Below are 16,779 nucleotides of genomic sequence, written 5' to 3'. Positions count from 1 at the left end.
AGTAATGTGTTATTCTCCACATATTTCTTAGTTTTCTAGTTTTCTTCTTGTAATTGATTCTAATTTCATATCATTATGATTAGAAAAAACACTTTGATTAAATTTAGCAAAGTCCCACTTTCTTGTTATGATATATCCTAAAAGTACCCTTCTGATGTATTTGGAATCTATTCACATGCATGCCCCAGATAAAGAATGAAATTCATAAAGACCCTAAATCATATCTGAGGTGATATAGAACCAAGGGAATTATTCAACTAATACCAATGTTCCAAGCTGAGTACAATAACAACCATGACCAGGAAAACCAATCTAGCAGAATCATGCCTTATCTGTACTTTGTGACTCCAAAAGATAAATGTAGCTTTTCTTCAGCCTTGCTTTCTCTACTGGTCATACGAAGTCTAAACAGACTTGAGGCTTAGAATGTAGGTCAGGCTTGATGCTCAACAAGTGAACATTTAAGATAAATTCTCATGTGGTGCTGAGTCATGGATATATCAGAAAGCTATGATTCAGTGGTCTACCAGGAAAGCCTGATGGAGAGATGAGGCTTCACTTAGGGAGTCTTGGTCTGCTTGAGGGAAGAGATATATGTAGAACTTGAGTATTTAGGGAGAATGTAGGAAGAAGTTTAAAAAATAAGATGAAACTACAAGAAATAATAATAATTTCAGTTGACAAAAAGATCAAGATGCTTTGCAGAGAAATGTTGAAGGCTAGAAAAGATTGGTACCCAGAGGAGAGTAGAATCTAACACACTCATCATGGTAACCATGGTAATTATACAGCAGCAGTCTTCATCCGTGAGGCCTGTGATGGCTCAGCCCATTGTTAGCACATCCTGTGCATGCATTATCTTTTGAAATTGCACATAGCTAATCTGTAGTTCAGGAATTATAAGCTTTGTCTCCAAGAAGGAACAGCACAGAGAAGTGAAATTTGGCTTGCCTAAAGTCAAAGTTGCCTGATTTACCTCAAAGCCCCAGCTTCTGAGCACTATACTCATCCATCCATCCATCATCAATTTATTCACTTACTCACCTATCGTGTTACCCATTGATACACCCATCCATCTACCCATCTACCCATCCATTTACATATCTATCCATCCATCCATCCATCCTTCCAACCAGCCATCCAGCCATCTATCCATCCATGTGGAAATTTGCTGGTACCACCTGATGAATGAGCATTGGGTGTTTCAGAGTCACTTCTGAGAGCCTCCTGATAGGTTGGCTAATGAAGTGAAGGCCAGAGAACAATGACATGGACAAAATTTAAATAGGAGAAAAATATTTCTTGAGACTAAGTATGAACAGAGGGTACTAATGACTGAAAAATGGGTGAAGTTTTTTTATTCCCTTTTAATGAAATTAAAACTAGATTTTCACCTCACTTGACTAAATAACATTTTTCTCCAACACAAAGCAAGGAAATTAATAATAAGAATAATTTTTTTCTCTCCCATTCCTAAATTTCAGAGGTTTTCTGAGTGTCTTGGAATATCTCCATGTGAAGAGGGGTCTGCAAGGGTTGTTTTTACTATTTCCTTCTTTATTTGTTGGGGGGAGGGTAGTGTGGGAGACAGTTTAGGACCTCTTGTAAGAGTGCAGTCTAGTGAACTAAATAGTTTGTAGGAATCACAAAATGCTGTCATTTTTCAAATGGCTACATAAAATTGTTTTAGAATTTTAGTTTTAAAAATGTATCCTAGCATGACAAGTTTTTATTCTAAAAGACTTTTTTTATAGCCAACTGATAAACTATAGTAGTAGTACCCAGTAAAACTGCATGCAGATCTTTACCTATAGTGGCATAAATGTTGTCACTGCAATAAAAGGGAATAAGAACATTGTCAGACCTGCCTTTTTACATATACCGTGATGTCCTCAGTCTGTGAAAGGATACAGGACTGATTATATTCATGAAGTCTTAAGAGTTATACAAACACTGACAAATATACAGCTGTGTACAGAATACCCCAAATGATATATTTTTACTCTACAATTTAGTCCTGGCTGGTGACAGAGAGCTTGGGACATGCCAAGCCTCTGCATTATTTATTACGGTTGTACTGCTCTTATAAAAGTGTGAGCAATATTAGAAGGCATCTGAGTGGAAAAACTGATTATTTTGTCATTTCATGCCTTTGACGCATGGCATTCTTCATGTTGGTTATCTGAGACACTTCATGCTGTTAGCAAAGGCCATTTTTTTCACATTGACAAAACTCTGCTGAAGAGCCAGATAGTAATCTTATTAAACATTATGAAGCTGGATTCATTAAAAAGGGGGAAAGTGCTTCATGAGTACCCATAGCAGCCTCCCTCATGCTGGGTGTTTAGTTTCTGTAAAGAATCACATTCCAATACAATAATAGATCAGGCAGATAAATGTGGGGATCCACACGAAGAACTATGTAATGAACTGGAAAGGATGTGATGAGAAGAAGCAGCTGGCAGAGAATTCTACCATGGCAAGAATTTGATACTGAATCTTGTTCTTGGGGCTGGGAAAAATGAATATGTTCTGGTGTCTGCTGTACCAGTAGGAAGTTTTGCTTATTCAGCTTACACTAGATAGAACAGCTAAAGAAAGACTTCAAACTGTAGATAAGAACAGTTATTAATAGGATAATACCCAGGAATGTTGATCCTGCACTAGCTGGAGGGAGGGCAGGCTTTTGAACAGAACAGAGATAATTTGGATCCTGAGAACATCAAGCAGCAGGGGATCTATCTTCAGAGCATGAAGGCAGGTGTTAGGACAAATACTAAGAAGAGTGAGAGGAGAGTATGACCAAGTCCACTGGGAGCTGGCTTCTGGTGAGTGTGTGCAGTAGTATTCTTTAATTCCTCCCTTTCTCGGTAGTACATAACATTCCTCACAGGTCTTCTGCTCCAGGGTAGCTGGAACATGCGTCTGAACCCTGAGTAAGGATTTCACTGCTGCTACTGTGACTGCCATTCCTGCCCCTACTGGACTCTGTCACCTGGAGGGTGAGGACTGAGCCGTGACAGCCTGCTTCTCAGCAACTAATTAGCAAAGTTTTCCTCACAGAGTATAGGCAAGGCAAGTCACTCAGTCATGTCTGACTCTGCGACACCATGGACTGTAGCCCACCAGGCTCCTCCATCCATGGGATTCTCCAGGCAAGAGTACTGGAGTGGGTTGCCATTTTCTTCTCCAGAATATAAGTGCTCCTCAATTGCCAATTTACTAAATAATAAAATATTTACTGTTACAGAGGCTCAATTACTTTTTGTTTTATCCTAAGCTCCTTTAGGGTAAAGATGTTCTTTCTTTTTTAATGTGGCCTTGTTCCTTATATATTCACATAGTTGCATTGACAGGTATATGAACAAATACATTCACAATTTAACGAAGCCGAAACTGTTTTCCAATGCACATTAAACTTCTTAAAAGAGTTTAAAGCTTCTGTATCTCCTTTTGGCCTATTAACTAAAACAGTGCCCAGAATAGAAATTTAATAAATATTGGCAGAGTGGAAGGAAGGAGGAACTGACAAATAATAAGTTAATCCTCTGTGTAAGAACCTTTTAACCTGGGCAATGAGTGTGAATCTTCTTTTAACACTTTGGGTAGGGATATGAAATAGAATCTGCTAGAGTCGAGAAGATTGTAGTAGAGTTTCTGAAATAAAAATGGGAAGAGTCTAGGATTAATTTTGGATGATTCCGACTTTGCATTGTCCAGCCCTCCTGTCTCCACCTTGAAACCTCATACTCAATTGTAGCTCTAGAATTTGATGTTATTGATGATATCTGTACCTCAAAGATAGTATATTTGGCTGAAGAGTTGCAGACACAGAGCACACAGAACTGGTAGCCTTAGATAGTGCTACTGGCCTCATGACCTTGAGCAAACACCTTTAACCCTATGAGTCTCAGATCCTTCACATGAGAAATGAATGACAATTTTTTGCTTTGCATGACTACATATGTAAATCAGAAGTAACTGATATTCAGTCCCTCACAAGCAGTAGATAAGAAAAAGTTCGTGAAATTTTTGTCTACAGTGAATAATTTATTCCTTTTATAATTCACAGAAATAAACTGAATGCTTCATTGTTTCAAGAGTTCAAAACACACAGAAAATGTGAAGCTTATCTTTCATTACTACAAATTCCCAATACAACTTGGCACCTAAGTTATCTAGATTGACATTAAATACCTACATATAATAAGTACATGTGTATTTGTGTGTGTGTGTATTTTATATATAGGATCATTCTTACACATAGCTCATTGTCATTAAGTCATGTTGATCTCTTTGGGATCCCATTAACTGCAGCACTCCAGGCTTACCTGTCCTTCACTATCTCCCAGAGTTTGCTCAAATTCATATCCATTGAGCTGGTGATGCCATCCAACCATTTCAACCTCTGCCACCCCCTTCTCCTTCTGCCCTCAATGTTTCTTAGCATCAGGGTCTTTTCCAATGTCAGCATGTCACATCAGCTGGCCAAGGTATTGGAGCTTCAGCTTCAGCATCAGTCCTTCCAATGAATATTCAGGGTTGAGTTCCTTTAGGATTGACTGATTTTTTCTCCTTGAAGTCCAAAGGACTCTCAAGAATCTTCTCCAGGACCACAATTTGAAAGCATCACTGCTTTGGCACTCAGCCTTCTTTATGATCCAACTTTCACATCTGTATATGACTACTGAAAAAAACATAGCTTTGACTATAAGGGTCCTTGTCAGCAATGTGATGTCTCCCTTTGTAATATGATGTCTAGGTTTGTCATAGCTTTTCTTCCAAGGGACAAGAGTTTTTTAAATTCATGGCTGTAGTCACCATCCTCAGTGATTTTGGAGACAAAGAAAATCTGTCACTACTTCTATTTTATCTCTATCTATTTGCCATGCAGTGATGGGACTGGAGGCCATGATTTAAGTTTTCTGAATATTGAAGTTTAAGCCAGCCTTTTCACTCTCCTCTTTCACCCTCATTAAGAGGCTCTTTATTTCCTCTTTGCTTTCTGCCATTACAGTGGTATCATCTGCATATCTGAGGTTGTTGATGTTTCTCCCAGTAATCTTGATTCCAGCTTGTGATTATGAATCACAATCCAGCCCGACATTTCACATAATATACTCTGCATGTAAGTTACCTAAACAGGTTGATAATATACAGCTTCGAAGTCCTCCTTTTTAGAACCAGTCCATTTTTCCATGTCTATTTAGAACCAGTCCATTTAGAACCAGTCCATTTTTCCATGTCCATTTCTAACTTTTGCTTCCTGACTCACATACAGATTTCTCCGGAGGCAGGTAAGGTGGTCTGGTATTTCCATCTTTTTAAGAATTTTCCACAGTGTGGTATGATCCACAAGGTCAAAGGCTTTACAGGAGTCAATGAAGCAGATGTTTTTTTTCTGGAATTTCCTTGCTTTTTCTATGATCCAACGGATGTTGGCAATTTGGTCTTTGGTTTCTCCACCTTTTCTAAATCTAACTTGTACATCTGGAATTTCTCAGTTCACATACTTCTGTAGCCTAGCTTGAAGGATTTTGAGCATCACCTTGATAGCATGTGAAATGAGAGCAATTGTATGATAGTTTGAACATTTTTTGACATTGCCTTTCTGTGGGATTGGAATGAAAATTGACATTTTCCAGTCCTGTGGCCACTGCTGAGTTTTCCAAATTTGCTGACATACTGAGTGCAGCACTTTCACTGCAGCATCTTTTAGAATTTATAAAGTTTAAAAATAAAATAAAATTAAAAAAAAATAGCTCAGCTAGAATTTTATCACCTCCACTAGCTTTGTTTGTAGTAATGCTTCCTAAGGCATACTTGACTTCAAACTTCAGGATATCTGGCTCTAGGTGAGTGATCACACCATCATGGTTATCTGGGCCATTTAGGCCTTTTTAAAATAGTTTTTCTGTGTATTCTTGACACCTCTTTTCAGTCTCTTCTGCTTCTGTTAGGACCTTGCCATTTCTGCCCTTTATTGTGTCCATCTTTGCATAAAACATCCCCTTGGTTCCTCCAATTTTCTTGAAGAGATCTCTAATGTTTCTTATTTTATTGTTTTTCTCTATTTCTTTGCACTGTTCACTTAAGAAATCTTTCTTATCTCTCTTTGTTTTTCTCTGGAACTCTGAATTCAACTGGGCATGTCTTTCCCCTTCTCTTTTGCGTTTTGCTTCTCTTCTTTTCTATATTTGTAGTGTTAGTCACTCAGTTGTATCCACCTCTTTAAGACCCCATGGACTGTAGCCCATCAGGCACCTCTGCCCATGGGACTCTCCAGGCAAGAACACCAAAGCGGGCTGCCATCCCCTTCTCCAGGTTCTCTATTTGTAAGACCCCCTCAGACTTTGCCATTTTTTTTCCACTGAATTGAGCCTTCATTGTTGTGTGTGGGCTTTCTCCAGTTTCAGTGTTTAGGGGCTGTTCTCTAGTTGCACTAGAAATGCTTCTCATTGAGGTCACTCCTTAATTGCCGAGGATGGTGGAGCAGAAGACCGTTCACTCCTCTCTATAAGAACACCAAAATCGCAACTAGCTATTGAACAACCATGGGCAGGATGATGTTGGAACCCCCACGTTCAAGGACAAAGGAGAAGGGTAAGAGGGGCACAGTCATGTTAATTTCAAATCCTATACCCATCAAGTGGGTGACCCACAAACTGGAGAACAACAATACCAAAAAATCTTGCCCTGTTGCAAAGGTTCTAGACCCTACATCAGAATTCCCAACCTGGGAATCCAGCAAAGGGACTAGGAATTCCCAAGGAATCTGACTTTGAAGGCCAGCAGGATTTGATTACAGGACTCCCACAGGACTGGGTGAAACAGAGATTTTTGGAGGGCACAAACAAAATCTCATGGGCACCAGGACCCAGGGGGTGAAACAGTTACCCCACAGGAGACTGAGTCAGACGTGCCTGTGAATGTTTGAGGGTCTCTGGAAGAGAAGTGGGTCAGCAGCGGCATGCTTCAGGGACAGGGACACTGGCAGCAGCAGTCCTGGGAGGTGCATGTTGACATAAATCCGCTTAGAGTTTGCTAATAACAATGCCTTAGAGGGTATAGACTCCAGGACTGGGGCTGCCTCAGGCCAAACAACTAACATGGAAGGAACATAGCCCCACCATCAGTCAGTCAGTCAATCAGTTCAGTTGCTCAGTCATGTGTGACTCTTTACAACCCCATGGGCTGAAGCACATCAGGCTTCCTTGTCCATCACCAACTCCCAGAGCTTACTTAAACTCATGTCCACTGAGTCAGTGATGCCATCCAAACATCTCATCCTCTGTTGTCCCTTTCTCCTGCCTTCAATCTTTCCCAGAATCAGGGTCTTTTCCAAGGAGTCAGTTCTTTGCATCAGGTGGCCAAAGTATTGAAGTTTCAGCTTGAGCATCAGTCCTTCCAATGAATATTCAGGACTGATTTCCTTTAGGATTGACTGGTTTGATTCCCTTGCAGTCCAAGGGACTCTTGAGAGTCTTCTCCAACACCACAGTTCAAAAGCATCAATTCTTTGGCACTCAGGATCGTTATAGTCCAAATCTCATATCCATACATGACTACTGGAAAAACCATAATTTTGACTAGATGGACCTTTGTTGGCAAAGTAATGTTTCTGTTTTAAGTAGACAATTGGATTAAAGATTTATTGAGCATTGCCCTGACAACCTGAGCAAGCCCTAGTTTTCCCCGCAGCCAGTCCCTCCCATCAGGAAGTTTACAGAAGCCTTTTATCCTCATCCATTAGTGGGTAGAGAGAAGAAGCAAAAACTATAATCCCACAACCTTCAGAATGAAAACACAATCACAATCACATATGGTTCTGCTTACAGTTTTCTTTTCAATAAGTCATTAGTTAAAGATAATCGCTAAGATGATCAGTGTAATGTTGCATAGTTTTCTTTAGCATGGAAGCATTGCTCCAGTATTAGAGGGGAACTAGGTTACTTGTTGAATGCTGAAGTGAATGCCCTGGTCCATGCCACTCTGAGCCCCCATGAAAGCATTTCTCTCAAAGATATGATTGCATCCCTAGTTCACTGTGTCCCAAGTTCCTACTGTCACAAAGGCAATCTTTCTCCTTGGCTTTGCCTGTCGCTTCTCAGCAGTGTACACCTTTTAAAAATAGTTCTTTCTTCATAAACAGTGGGAGTCAGCTGACACATATTTTAGCACTGGCTGAAAAATTTGCACACTTTTCCAGCTTTGGTTTCAATTATAATTATTAAAATAGACTGTATGTTTTAGAGCAATTTTAGGTTCATAGCAAAATTTAGTGGAAGGAGCAGTTTTCCCATTTACCTCCTATCCCCACACATATACAATCTGTTTATTATCAACATCCCTACCACAGTGGTGCGTTGGTTACAACTGATGGTTCTACACTTGAAACATCATTATCACCTGGAGTCCACAGGGTTCAGTCTTGGTGTTGCATGGTCTGTGGGTTTGGATAAATGTATAATGACAAGTATCCACTGTGGTTTCAATTGTTTTCTAAATGACACAGACTCAATGGGGAATGAAAAATGAATTGATCTCTTTCTCTTAGGGACACAGTAAAACCTTCCTGTTGACTCTGTTCCTGATTTTCTGCTTAAGCACAGCACCGCAAAGAAAGGTTTCAGGGGGATTTAATTGAAGGACAGCCATGAAAGAATCTGGCTTATTAGGGGCCAGGTGGACTTGTGTGGGCATTGAGGGGCACTGAGCTGGATATTCTGTCCTGGAAAACTGTGCTGACCTGGAAATCAAACATAACAGATCTGATCTTCAGTTTGTACTTCCCATGTAGCTAGTTTCATACAAGGTACTTGGTGCATTATAAAAACAGGAAACAAGGATCTCAAAGTCATGGAGCTAGGGATGTGTGTGTGTGTGCATATGTGCATATGCATGTGTGTGCATGTGGATGTATGTGTGGGTAGATATATGCATATATGTAAATGTGTGTGAATGTATGTGTGTGTATGACTAGATATATATGTGTATTGGGGGAATATATGTGTACCTGTGGGGGGGGGTATATTTGGAGATTGACACATCACCTAAAGGTCACTATTAAAGGAGTAGGTGTCACCATAAACATTACCAACATAAGGAGAAGTGTTGGGGGGGCAGGGGTGAAGAAACTAAGCTGGGAGAACACTGCTTGTAGGGGCTAGAAAGGCAGCACTGGGCACTCCTGTCAGAAGAACAATGAAATGGGTGGCCAGAGGCCTGGGCTCCATAGGGTGACTGTCTCCTTAAGCCTCAGCCTTTCCTTGGAACAACAAAGTCAAGGTATTATCTAGGGGACAAAACTAGATGACAAACACAAGAATGCTTGTAAGCTATAAGTACTACATAACATCATTATTAGTCAAACAAATCATGAAGGAGAAGATTCGAGGTGGGTGCAGGGTGGGAAGAAGGGAGAAGCAAGGGTTTAGGGTAGAATCTGATTCTAGATATATTTGGCCCCAGGAATCTGGTCTGTGTGTCTGGTTTGGCTGGTCAGAAAGTACCAACCCTGGAGGTATAGGAATGAGTGAAGCCCAATAAAGGAAATGGTAGTGAAAAGAGAACATCAATACAGCAGTCTGTGTAGGGAGTAGGGGGAGGGGAGTAAGGACAAGCATTAAACCCAGTCTAGGGTGGAGGATAATGCTTTTGCATCCCTACTTCTTGCAGATATGAGAGCAGTACCAACCAGGCTGTCAGGCACTCATGAGAGTGAATGATTGCATATTTGTCCTTGGAGGCTGTGGTTCACTCCGTTCTTATGAGCCTTCATGACAGAAGTGTCATGTTGTGAAACGAAAATCAAAAATTATTATTGCACTAATTCTTCAAAGAAGCAAACCTCCAAACTCTGAAAACAAAGATAAGTTGCTTGCTATGTCAATTTCCTTATTTTTATTTCCGATAAAATGGTTTAAAGGCATGCATAGTTCAACTGATGACATTCACTTTAAAAGAGAATAGATTAACTTAATTTAAATCTACACAATAAATGAGTTACATTTCATTTATGAGTCATTTGCTATTTTTTTTTTATCTTACAGATAATTCATTTCTGAGAATCATCATCATTGGCTTCTAGTGACATTGATATAGCTGGTAAGATTACACATGCACACACATACCTTCCTAAGTTTTCAGTTGAAAGCTTACAGATCAGAGATCTGAATGTGTACCGGGATCTTACAGTTTTATCTATTTTCCCTCCAAGGCTTGACAAGGCTTTTGATTGGTTTACTTCTATGTGAGGCTCTGAAGGCTTTGAGCCCCCACTGATATGGCATCATTTATACTGTGTTTGAAATGACCACCGCTATATCTGTCCTGATGAGCTATTTCAAGGACACATGCTGTAAAAATGGATCTGGGACTGCTTTTCAAAGAGGATAATGAATCTTCCTGATATAAATATGAACTGTGAATCCATCCAAAGAGAACAGTCAGTGAAAGCTAGGTGAAATGGGAACTGTGATGTATTAATATTTCCATATCAATGAAACACCCTTGATTAAATAGTTTGCAGTAAAATGCCAAAAACTGATAGTGTAAAGTGACATATCTTTAAAGAGAACATGGTCTTAGTCATATTTCTGGACCCAACAAAGGATACATTTCCACTGGCTGGTCTTGTTGAGGTGTGAGAGAACTTCTACTGTTCAGGAGTTAGTTTCTTGATCACCTTGAAGTCACAGCACATTGGCAGACTCTTCCTGTTCCTAAGGGCAAAGCTAGGAAAACAATGAGAGCTTCAGGTGTGGAGACATCATGCTTTATGCAGCAACATGGACTTTGCCCTATTCCAAACCTTCCTGACCCATTTCTCTGACACCTTGGTAATCTACCATGTACACACAGTCATGTGTGTGATACACAACCGCCTACTTCCTTGGCTACCCTGTGGGTTGGCAGCTCTTTGGAAGCTGAAGCTCTTCTCGACCATCTTTGGTTTCTTGGCACTTGCTGTAGAAACTGGAATATTGGAATTTCTGGGAAACGTTGGTTGCATGAATGGAAACTACAGAAAGTTGCACGGCTGCCAGGTGCGGGGCCACTCTGTTCATCACCTCACCGGCATGTTCTTGCATATCTACAGGGAGGGCCATCAGCCCTTTGCACATATGAAAAAACAGGTAAGAGTGTTGTGGTCTTCTCCAGGCTCTCACTGTGGGTATAAGATGGAGCTGGGCTGTGAATCTAATGTGCACCCACAATGTCTGGGATTCTCTTGTGCAGGCTTTGAGCTCTTTAGGTTCTGAGGTGTCATGGAAAGAACTTGGATCCTTTAGTCACAAGACTGGTGTTTTGGTCAGGCCTCTGCTGCCAACCTGCCTTTGGACAGCATCACTGAGCTTCTGCTTCTCTCTGGGGGGCAGGTGTTGGGAGGGGAAGTGCCTGTGGCTCAGAGGCTTGTGAGATGAGAATGGGTGTGTGTTTTGGAAAGAATATAATGGAAATCACTGGTCCCCTGGCCCTAGCCCTCAAGCACATGAAGGGGTATGTAGAGCAGCATGAGGGGCTGGGGAAGGTCCCATCTCTGCTATCTCTGCCTACTTGTTTTCCAGGCCCTAGGCTTTTAGAAATGAATTAATTTTTTAAATACGGAAATCTAAATGACTTTAGGAGAAAATTCTCTATCATGTGCACCCTGAACGTTTTTGTTGTTTGTTTGTTAAACAGATTTTACACATGTGACATATGGATCTTCCAGTCAAAGCCAAGTCACCCATCTCTTTGCAATGTCCATGCAAAGAGAATTGAAGTAACAGACCACGTCCATTTCTTGGTTGACTTGTCTTTGCTTCTAGGCCCAACTCCTTCCTCACTATCTTCTCACACTTTGGCTTACAGTTACTTCAAATTAACCAGAACTTTGAACTTCAAATCATTCATACTCAAGAGGCCCCAGAGCTATTAAATTCATCCTAAATTTTCTAGCAAGAGACAGAAGCTTCTCTGAGCAATGTGATACTACGAACAGCCAGGCCATGCCTGACCACTAAGAGTAGAGGTGATTAGAGCTTGAGCTGGACATGAGAGGACAGCCAGAGGTCTGCTTAGAGGGACAGCTCCATAAGACATCAAAACCCATTGGCCCTGGACCTTCAGACTATTTCTAAGACACACAAAGAAAGCCAATTTCATGACTTTTCCACTGGTTTTTGAAGCCAGTCCCATTTCCTTTCTGTCCTTACTTTCCAGGCAGCTGTGACTCAGAGATAGTGTACCTGATGCTTGACACTGTCTGAGTTTGAATTCTGGTCCCATCATTTATGAGCTATGTCACCTTGCACCAACTACTTAGCTTCTCTGAGCCTCATTCTTTTATATTTAATTGGGAAAAATTGAGGAATCTTCCTGATAAGTTTTCGGTAGACCAGTGTTCAAGTTCTGGTTAATTTGTTGCATGTCCTTAAGGAAGTTTTGGTGGTTCTCTGGTAATATCCTCAGAGTGAAAATTTTGGAATAGATATTTCTTCTCCTTTGCCCAGCTACACTGCAGGCTATTCAGTTCTCAAAGTCAATTGCAAAGACCTTATTGTAGTACAAATTTAAATAAATAGATTAACCACATGTGAGATGCGCTTTCATTTATATCGTCTCACATAACTATACAGACATCCCAGGTCTGGTTGCTGAGGACTTGCCTCAAGTGGACACTGTACATCTCATCAAATATGAAGTTTAGTCATCAAAGGATGAAACACATTCCTTCAGTGCATTTTAATTTTACTCTGAAACCATCCTGAAAGAATAAACCCATTGATCAATGACCTCCCTATTTCCATCTTTTTTCACCTTTGAAATCTAATCCAAAAGCAGATCTGAAATTGTTAAAGGTGAGATGGAGGGCCCCCGCCAGAGGCCAGTGGGGCCTGACCTAAAGGGACTTCCGTGGGAAGATTGAAGGTCTGAGGGCATAGTTCCTGGTTTATTTGTCATTGTTCAATTACATGCCTTCCATGTCTTTTAGGGAAGTTAGCGACTTCAGCCCAGTTCAATCTGATGTGAGCCTGCATAAAGATGCTGTTTCATCAACCAGTGAAGACAAGGATTCCCAGAGAGGTTGGACCTTGGTCATTTTAGCAGGCGAGGGGTGAGGGGGGCGCGGCTGGTGAGTCCAGTGAAATAGCAGAGATGTGTGTCCTGGCACACTTGTCCCCAGAGTCTGGTTCCTTCTGCTCTTTGTTTCCTCTGCCTCCCACTTATGTTGTTTTGAAACTCCCATACCACTGGGACTCTGACTTTGCATACCTAAGCAGTCAAACTAAGCTCAGAGGTTTCGCTTCCTAATTGGCCTACAACTCCAGGAGGACCCAAGGACAGATGGTGTCATTGAGATGAGTGTGCAATCCCTCAGATGTTATTTTGAAATAGAATCATACATGCACATATGCCCAAGATGTGATATATGTGTTACACAGTACTCATTTAGAAAAATGTCCATTTCACCCCTGGATAGCCCTTGAAAGTTTATAAAGCACTTTCCTATATGATTGACATTTAATTCCTACAATTCCCCCAGGAGGTAAGTATTCTAATCCCATGTATAGGCCAGAAGCAGTGCCAGACCCAGGTGCCGGATCCTTACCCAAGTCCTAGGGCACAGGGCACATAATAGAGTCCTAGGGCTCTATTATGCATCTTCTGACCAGATCAGGTGCTAGGCTTTCCTCCCACCAGGATTCCTCCTATTCAGTGCCCTATGGGCAGAGTAAATTCTCAAGACCAGGAAGAAGTGAAGAACAATGCCTGGGCTGAGGGCATGTCTCCTAACGTAAGACTAACTTTAAATTAGAAATCAGAATATTGCTGGAGGCAAACACTGACTGAGTTCTCTGCCCAGCTCTGTTGCTCAGATACACAGAGCTACAATGTGGGGAGGGTCAGAGGAGGGTATGAGGGCTCATGTTCAGGACCCTCAAACTCCAAATTTTGGCCATCTACTTAATGCTTCAGATTCTCCATTTGCAGGGTGGGACGGCAGTGTGAATTGGTTGAGATATGGCTGGCATAAGGCCTGGGCCCAAGCAAGTTCTCAGTACACAGTCTTTATCGCTCCTGCCATTTTTGTTCCTATCTTGTCCTGGACTCCCACAAGGCCCCTCCTTGCATCCTTGGTTTGGTTTGTTTGTTTTTCACTTTCTGTGGTTGCATTTTCTTTGTAAGCACACACTGTTCATCTATATTAGGCATGAGTATCCTGTAATCACTGCAGCCATCCCGCCAGAATATCTATTAGAGACCTTCTGGACAAGGTGATCTCCTAAGGGGCCTAAACAGCCCTTCTGATACCAGATTATCAAGTGGTATGTGGTGTATCAGATGTCAGGGTGGCACTGACAGGGTACTTCCCATGCATCCCATAGGTGGTGCTTTACACTCCCATGAGGAATCATCATGATACTGCCCATAGCAGGGCTGGGAAGAATGCCCATTTGCTGCACCAGACTGCTTACTGATTGATGGATTTTCCTAGACTTCATAGATAATTTGTGATCCCGGGGCCAACTTTTCCAACTGTCCTCCAGACCTTTAACCTCCTTTGACAGAGTGGCTGTGAGCACCAATTGGAAAACAACAATGAAATGAATTTCTTATAGCTCGTCATGGCTCAGCAGTAGAAAGATATTTTGTTTGTATGTTTTTAGCTTCTATCATTCTCTTTCTTTTTATGATGGCTAACCCTAAGCCTTATCACTAGTAAATAAAACCATGATGTTCATAGTCACTGCTGCTGCTGCTGCTAAGTCGCTTCAGTCGTGTCCGACTCTGTGCGACCCCATAGACGGCAGCCCACCAGGCTCTGCCGTCCCTGGGATTCTCCAGGCAAGAACACTGGATTGTTTATGTAAACATCCTAAGAGTTATCCCTTTGTTTTTTTGATTTCCTTTTGACTTGTAAAAAAGTTTCCCAATTTAATCAGACCTAAGCTCTCCTGCTTCCATTATTAAGCAAAGTCTGTCACTTGAAGCTTTCTAGAACTGCATATCTATTGCCCCTCCATAGATGACCACCAACATCCTTGGATCTGTTTCCCTCTTCTCTTGAGATCCAGATGTTAGGCACTCATTTAACATCAATCTGTCCAAACCAGATCCTCCTGGAGTCCCCATACCTGTGAAGAGTATCCCAGTGGTCCAGTAAAGGTCATTTAGGCTCCTCCCACTATCCCTCTCCCCATGTACAGTAAATGATCAGTCCACTTTGTCTATTTATTTATTTTTTGGCCCTGATAAGCATCTTGTGGGATCTTAGTTTCCCCAACCAGGGATTGAACCTTGGGCCTGTGCAATAAAACCATGGAGTCTTAACCACTGGACTGCCAGAGATTTTCTCACACCCTCTTTTCCATTCCCATCCCTGTTCCTTTAACCCAGTATTTTTATTTTACATTTAGATAATTGAAATAGCCAAATAGAGAATCTTGATTTCTACAAGCTCACCTGTAGTTTGCTGCTTTGCAATCGGTCTTTCCCAACCATCCCACAAATGCTCTGAGGATTATTTGCAAAATTCATTATTTTTTTTCAACAAATAAGATCTTTTATTTGTCACCATTAAAAGTCTGCATTTTAAACAGATTCTTGGACTGGTGGCTTGTATCCATCATCCCGTTCAACTTTAGCACCTGTCTCACCCACAGCAGCTTTGCCAGAACTACTACCTTCAATATGTAACTCCATGAGTTTTCCCAATTCAAACTTGGGCTTCTTCAGCATTTTTTCTTTTCTAATGAAGACATCATAGAGTGGATAAACAGATTGGCAAGCTTTTTCTATGTCTTTCCCAATGCTATCTGGAATCAATTTATTGACCAACTCTTTCCAGTCATTTGCACCTTTCAGGTCATGATTTCCATCATCTTCTTGCAAATCTGGTGCACCTGCTGGTGCTGGGCATATGAAGTCATCTGAATCTGATTGCTGCACTTTTTTTTTTATTAGAACCCACACAAAACAGATGAAGCAAGTAACCATTGATAGTCTTGACATCAACATGAGCTTTAATCATGGTCTGCCATTTTTTGATCCATGCCATAGAAAGATCCATGCTATGGAAATTAATTAAGCATTTTTTCCCCTGAACATCCACAGTAATTAGTTTGAGTTTTCTAAATGCAACGTCATCGTTGTGCAGATCAGCAAGACTCACTTCAAAAACATGCCCCTTGAGGTCATCGGATGCAATTTTGATTCCTTGAGATCTTGTGACCAATGTTTTACCAATATTCCTTATATTGAACATAGCTGGTGCTTTCACATCACACTAATCTTTTTTAGAAAATGGGTCAGCCACTTTCTTCTTGGCTCCCCTTTTGCCTCCTTTCATAAGGTGCTTGTTCTTGCCAACCACCATGGTGCTGCTCAGAGAGCCAAAAAGGGCAAAATTCTTTATTCTTCTCATATTATTCCCTTGCCAAATTATTTTGCAGTTCTCGTTGGTTTATTGGTTTAAATCCTAAGCCCTTACTGTGATATTTAAGACTGTCCACAGCCCTCTCCAAACTTGTCTCACAATGCTTTTCCAAAGACGTCATCTCCTCCAAAAAAACATTTCCATTCTACGTTTTCCTAACATGTCCACAATTCTTTATCTTTGTAGCTTTCATTTAGTCATCAAGTAATTAGTGGATCAATACTCAATGACAAGGCCTGGGATTGGTCTTGCTGATGATACAGCCTCTTTTCCCTAAAAAACACACCTACTCCCTCATGCTGTTTCTGTGATGGGAATGGCCTCTTCTCTTTCTTGCGACACCCTTCTCTTGA

General features: G+C 41.1%; 1 pseudogene; it reads right to left on the bottom strand.

The window, feature by feature from the left end:
• Nucleotides 1-15,582: 15,582 nt before the first annotated feature.
• On the bottom strand, nt 15,583-16,418 carry LOC129646125 (40S ribosomal protein S3a-like; annotated as a pseudogene).
• Between the last annotated feature and the right edge of the window lie 361 nt (nt 16,419-16,779).

This window comes from Bubalus kerabau, chromosome 3 (genome assembly GCF_029407905.1).
Source record: "Bubalus kerabau isolate K-KA32 ecotype Philippines breed swamp buffalo chromosome 3, PCC_UOA_SB_1v2, whole genome shotgun sequence".
NCBI lineage: Eukaryota > Metazoa > Chordata > Mammalia > Artiodactyla > Bovidae > Bubalus > Bubalus kerabau.
The sequence above is the reverse complement of the archived record's forward strand: the minus strand, read 5'-3'. Positions and strand labels throughout refer to the sequence as shown.